The 6,975-nt window shown below is 36.6% G+C and overlaps 1 protein-coding gene across 1 annotated transcript in view; it reads left to right on the forward strand.

Moving 5' to 3' along the window:
* NCOA3 (nuclear receptor coactivator 3) overlaps positions 1 to 6,975 on the forward strand; it is a 136,510-nt gene that overhangs the window by 66,708 nt on the left and 62,827 nt on the right. Inside the window, exon 3 of the mRNA XM_012663714.1 lies at positions 618 to 696. The gene's annotated coding sequence lies outside the window, so the exon portion shown is untranslated. The remainder of the gene's footprint in view (positions 1 to 617; positions 697 to 6,975) is intronic.

A 6,975-nucleotide genomic window follows, 5' to 3' on the forward strand; every position in this document is an offset into this window, starting at 1 on the left:
TCAGATTTTTTTTTTTTTTTTTGAGACAGAGTCTCCCTCTGTTCCCTGGGCTAGAGTGCCATGGCGTCAGCCTAGCTCATAGCAGCCTCAAACTCCTGGGTCCAAGCAATCCTCCTGCCTCAGCCTCCCAAGTAGCTGGGACTACCGGCACGAGCCATTGCTCTCTAGCTAATTTTTCTGTTTTTTATAGAGATGGGGTCTTGCCTTTGCTCAGGCTGGTCTTGCACTCCTGACCTCAAGTGATCTCTCACCTTGGCCTCCCAAAGTGTTAGGATTATAGGTGTGAGCCAGCATGCCTGACCTACTTATCAGTTTTGGTCACTTTTCAGGGCTTAGAGCTGGTCTCTGCCACCTCTACTTTGCATTCTGTGTGTTAACAAACTGACACAGTATATTGTGTATACCATGCCTAATTTTTTAAACAGAAGTAGTGATATATGGCAAAATAAGACATCTACTCAAATTCCTAGGAAAAGATGTTGCACTATCAAGCTTTTGTTTGTTTCATGTATCCAGGGAAGGGAAGAATGGGAAGAATTGATTTGTGTGTGACTACTAATAGCGCTTATTTGAGGAAAGGGCAATAAAATTCAACCTCCCCCCTTTTTTGTCCTCAGGATCAAAATACTTGATGAACCGTGGACTCAGAGACCAATAAAAATAAACTACTTGAACATCGTTTGACTGGTTAGCCAGGTAATTCAGTTTTACTTTGACTTGATGGATTGTAATTTTTTGACTTCAGCCTTCTGAAGGTACTACCCTTTTCTTATTTATGATTTAATTTAAACTTATTTTATGCTTTATGTTTTTTTGTTTAATGACAATATTAGTTGAATGAATGGCCATGGAATACTTGAGTGAATGCATATGTATATATACAGTTGACCCTTGAACAATTTGGGGGTTAGGAGCGTTGACCCCTTGAACAGTCAAAACTCTATGTAACTTTTGAGTTCCCTCAAACTTTACTAATAGCCTACTATTGACCAGAAATCTTACTGATAATATACTTTCTTAACACATATTTTGTATGTTATATATATTATACACTGTATTCTTAATAAAGTAAGCTAGACAAAAGAAAATGTTAAGAAAATCGTAAGGAAGAGAAAATATATTTACTATTCATTAAGTGACATGGATCATCATAAAGATGTTTATCCTCATCATCTTTACATTGAGTAGGTGGAATGGGAGGAGGAAGAGGAAGGATTAGTCTTGCTGTCTCAGGGGTGGCAGAGGCAGAAGAAAATCCACGTACAAATGGACCAGTGCAGTTTGGACCACTGCACTTCAAACCTGTGTTTTTTAAGGGTCACTGTATTCCTTGTGTGTGTGTGTGTGTGTGTAGACACAAACGTAATTTTGGGGGGAGGGAGGGGAAACCCCCCCTTCCTTATGTGTGAATATTTGAATGGCGTTCAGTCAAAATCTGCATTAGCACCAATCTGTGTTTACTGTTTCACCTTATGAAGACTAATTTCCCCAGATTGCTTGTGCTGGCAAATAACATTTCATCTAAATCCTTTTCTTAACTTTTAATACTGCATTAGAATAGGAAAAATGAGAATAGAAAAAGTTGTCTGATAGCCAAGAAAGCAATTATGCCTTGCTTAGCTAAATTTCTTTTAGATAGTAATATCATTATTCTCTTGGTTAGCTAGGCTTGAAATCGGAATCATTTTTGAATCCCACGCTCACCTTTGATACATTTAATAAACAGGCCTTATCTGCTTTTCTATTTTCATGTCTCCTGCATTTGTTCTGCTTTCTGTTTCTAATTTTAGCTTCTTGGGCCAAGACCCCTTAATTTCATGATTGCATTTATCCATGTCCCTTTACTGCTTCCTTATCTATGGTGTCTATCCACTTATAATTTTGCTAGAAGATTTTCTTGAATATATCTCTTTGGCCAAGCCTCTCTTGTACTCTAAGCTTTGTGTTACCTTTCCCTGGCTTGCAGAAAAAAGTGCAAACTCCCATTTGAAATGGATTTTTATCTGGGAATCTATCTAAGCCACCAGCTTTAGCTCTTCCCATTTCCCTATAAAATCCCTCAAATAATTATGTGATATATACCCATTCTCTTTTGAACATAGCAGAGAACTATCTCCATGGTTTTTTTTTTTTTTAACTTTTTATTTGAAAATATTTTCACATTTATAAAAGTTACAGAAATGTGGTATAAAGAACATCTAGATATTCCTTATCCAGATTCACCCCCTTGCTTTGTTATTGTATTCGTGTGCTCCTACTCTTTTTCTTGTCTTTCTCTACACACATAAACACACACATACAAATTATTTTTTGAACCACTTAAGGGTAAGTTATATATGTTGTGCTTCTTTCCCTAATTCTGTTTCCTAAGAATGGGGTCATTCTCTTATATAATCATTGTACAGTTAATAACTTCATAAATGGATATCGATATAAATCTTTTGTCCATATTCCAGTTTTATCAGTTGACTTAATAAAAGCCTCTTACGGCATTTTCTGTGTTTCTTGTATAGAATCTAGTCTGGGGTCAGGTACTGCATTTAGTTATTATTTCTCTTTAGCCTCCTTTTTCCTTGGATATTTCCACAGTTTTTCTTTATCTTTTATGATGAAATTGACATTTTTGAAGAATGCAACCTTCCTCCGTGCCCCTCACCCTCTTTAATAAAATGTTCTTTATTTTATGTTTGTCTGAAGTTTCCTTGTGATTAGATTGATGTTATGTACTCTGGGTTGGAATACTGCATAGGTAATGTGGTATGCTGAGAAAGAAACACAACTTCTGGAGGCACATGATGTCCATCTGTCCCTCATTTTGGTGTTAATTTTGATCAGTTGGCTAAGGTGTTGCCAGATTTCTCCACTGTATAGTTTATTCCCCGCCCCCCTTCCAAGCAATAAGCAGTCCGTGGGCAAAACAGTGCAGATATTCTGATTCTCATCACAGTTTCCTCTAGATTTAACATTCATGGATTCTTCCAGTTTTTTACTGTGATGGTTGCAAAATGGTAAGTTTCTCATTCCAGTATTCTTTACACATTTGCCAGTCTGCTCTTGGCCTTATCCTGTAATCAAGAGCCCTATTTATTGGTATTATAGATTCATGAATTCCTATTTTTTGAAGGTTTATATTTCATTGCTTAATTATTTTGGTGCTAAAATTGTCCTGTGTTTGGCCAGTGAAGTTCTTTTAAGTGGGCTCTTGTGTTCTTGTGGGGAATAATTTGAGAGACTAAGATCTCCGGGTGATAGGTGTCCTCATTACTCTTGGAGTGTGTTCTTAGCCCTTTCAGTGAATAGGGCTAGGAAATATATGCTTGTTTATATACATACACGCATACATATATGCATGTACACATACAGTTATCCCTCGGTACCTGAGGGTGATTGCTTACAGGACTGTATGAGGACGCCAAAATCTGCGGGTACTCAAGTCCCTTCCTAAACTGTAAAATGGTGCAGTATTTGTATATAACCCACACATAATATCTTATGTACCTTAAATCTTCTCTACATTACTTATAATACCTTACATAATGTAAATGTTATATAAATTGTTATCATACTGTATTTTTTAATTTGTATTTTATTGGTATTTTTTGAATATTTATGATCTGTGGTTGGTTGAATCTGTAGATGCAGAACCTGCGCTGTACATGGAGGGCCAATTGTACACATATTCATAGAAACATGCATGTACATACTTTAGAAATCATGAGTTCATATCAGTATGTCCATCTTCACTCCATGTCCACAGGATTCTTCATATCCCATTTCATATTTTCATATCCCTTCTTAGGCTATGAGCACCCTGGCTCTCAACATAGTCAGTATGTTTATGCGTTTGCCCAGTCTTCTAATACATCTAAAATAATTTCAGAATTGCTTTGCCCATTTCTCTGCAATAAACAAACTTATTTAAAAGTAGGTAGAGAATGAGTAGAGAATTTGTGATTTACCCTCATCTCTATCCTACTCAAGACTGAGAGTAAATAGTTGTGTTTTTTAGTTGCTTGGATTGGCCCTCCCCTTCCCCAGTGTTTCCCTACTTAAAAACCACAGTTTTTCACTGCTTGGTCTCTTATATCTGGATATATAGTTAGTTGTTAAAATTTGTCCGGTTGTTCATAGTGGGATGGGCCATATTCCTCTCTCACGTTCTACAGTAGAAGTCCCAAAATTTATTCTTGAGCTCAAAAAAATGCTCTTCTCATGTTTTGGCATTTTTTTTTTAATAATGTGTTTATTAACCATATAAGGTTATTTGAGCATATTGTATTGAATAACTTCTGAGGCCAGAGGATTAATTTCTGTCTGGAAGTTTTTGTAAGAAATATAGGCTTGAACTTTTAAAAATCTTTTATTTGTTCTTGTTTCCTGAGAGTAGGAAACCATTCAAACAAACTCTCTCCACCAGATTTCACTTGTGGTACTTAAAAATTTGGATGAAGTCATCCCTTTTCCAGATTCCCTAAATTTACTAAGTCTTTGGGCTGCCAGGAAGTGACCTTCCTTCTACTCGTGAGGCTGCTTCCTGTAAGCCAGGAACAGGTACCAGGCCTATAGGCATTGATTTTTTGTATGGAGTGGGATCTTTGTTAATGGTAGACTTGCCATACCCGATGAGAATTAGAATCATTCTCAATTATAACATTCAGTATATGACCTTAATTGTACAATAATTTGTCCAATTATCCTGGTAAATAGATTGACAGATTTTATGAAACCTATGCAAATAACATGGACATGAAAAGTAGACTCAGATTTTTTTTTTTTTTTTTTGAGACAGAGTCTGGCTCTGTTGTCCGGGCTAGAGTGCCGTGGCGTCAGTCTAGCTCACAGCAACCTCCAACTGCTGGGCTCAAGCGATCCTCCTGCCTTAGCCTCCCAAGTAGCTGGGACTACAGGAATGCGCCACCATGCCCGGCTAATTTTTTTTATATATTTTTAGGACAGGTCTTACTCTTGCTCAGGCTGGTTTCGAACTCCTGAGCTCAAACAATCCGCCCGCCTCGGCCTCCCAGAGTGCTAGGATTACAGGCGTGAGCCACCGTGCCCAGCCGTAGACTCAGTTTTTACTTTTATATTTTCTGAAATTTGAGATAGAATCAGGTGCCATTTAAAAATGTTTAAAGTTTGCAAAAACATAATTTATTAAATTGTGGGCTAGAGATAGTTGAAGAAAGAGCTTCCTCATTATACCCATCAGAAAATAGAATATTAAAAAAATAACATTCCAAAATAAATAACTGATTAAATTTCTCACTAGTTCATTGAGTCCTTTGTAATTGTTTTGCTTAGTCTTATTCTGCAATCACCTTTAAAGAAGTTTGTCTGCTTTAGGTGTATAAAAGAGACCTAGAAATTTTGTCTTCTAGTATGGTTATAACATTGTCTAAGTTATGTTAGCTCAGTACCTCATTACTCAGAGTCTATTTCATAAAATATCAAGATTTAAAGATACTTCTTAGTCTTTTCCATGAAAATTTTAGACTGGCCTGTGGTGGATTTTTTTTGTTTTGTTTTGTTTTTTGAGACAGAATCTTGCTCTGTCAACCAGACTGCAGTGCAGTGGCATAGCTTACTGCAACCTGAAACTCCGGTGGCCAAGCAATCTCCTGTCTCAGCCTCCCAAGTAGCTGGATTACAGGCTCGTGCCACCACACCCGGCTAATTTTTAAAATTTTTTGTAGAAACGGGTCTTGCTATGTTGCTCAGGCCGGTCTCCAACTCCTGGTCCCCAACTCCTAGTCTCAGGCCGTCCTTCCTCCTAGTCCTGGCTAAGTGCTGAGATTACAGACACGAGCAACCCGGCTGGCCTGGGCTGCCCTTTACAGACATATTAGCACATGTGCCCTCACAGCAGGCCTTAGAGGGAAGCAGAAGCCGCTCATTGGATAATGAGACATTTTTGGTGACTTTCGTTCAACCTTGGTGCCCCTTTCTCTTTGGCCTGAGGGATATCCTTTCATTTCTGAAGTGTCTGGTACTAATTGCGTCAACTAATATTTATCTGAAAATATTTCACCATAATTTTTGAAAGATTGGTTCACTGAATATAAAATTCTGGGTTAATGGTTTTTTTTTTTTTTTAAGCACTTTAAAGATGATGTTCTATTGTGTTGTAGCCTCTCTTTTTTTGTTTCGTTTTGTTTTTTTTTTTTAAATAGGTAATATTTATCCCTGTTCTTCAGTATGCATGGTCTTTTTTTCCTTTGGACACTTAAGATTTTCTCTTTGTGTTTGATTTTAAACAGTTTAACTATGCACTTAAGTCTGGTTTTCTTTGAATCTGTCCTAACTGGTATTCTTGAGCTTTGATTTGTAAGTTGGTGTTTTCATCAAATTTGGGAAGTTTTGGCCATCACTTTTTCAAGTATTTTTTTCTGCTTCATTCTCACTCTTCTGGTACACCAGTTACACTTGTTTTAGACCATTTGATGTTTTTCATATGTCCTTAAGACTCTGCTCATTTTTCTTCATTCTTTTTTCTTTCCATTCTTCAGATTGGATAATTCTTTTGATATCCTTTCAAGTTCAGTGATTTTTTTTTTTTTTTCTGTCATCTTCAATCTGAGTCCTGTTCAGCAACAAAATACATTTATGTTATATGTCATTCCTACAACCCTGCGGTGGGTAGAGACTTCTGAAAAGCTAATGGATTTATCAAAGTTATATAACTTGTTTGTGGCATAACTGAAATTAGAACCTAACTCTAGATTCTTTGCAAACTTCAGACCATTTTCTTTCTATAAACTTAATCTAATAAGTTGCTATCCTTTTAAGTGTTCATGCTGTTATGGATGGAAGTGGGGTGGGGTTAGGGGATTTAATTAACTTAAACATTGTGAAATTGCGAAAATTGAAGTTCTACTCAATAAAATGATTTTTAGTTGAAGAATTTAAGTATCCTAAAGTCAGTAATGCCTTGAACTAATCTTTTTTTTTTTTTTTTTTGAGACAGAGTCTCCCTCT

Source organism: Propithecus coquereli, unplaced genomic scaffold, assembly GCF_000956105.1.
Source record: "Propithecus coquereli isolate 6110/MARCELLA unplaced genomic scaffold, Pcoq_1.0 Scaffold825, whole genome shotgun sequence".
Lineage (NCBI taxonomy): Eukaryota > Metazoa > Chordata > Mammalia > Primates > Indriidae > Propithecus > Propithecus coquereli.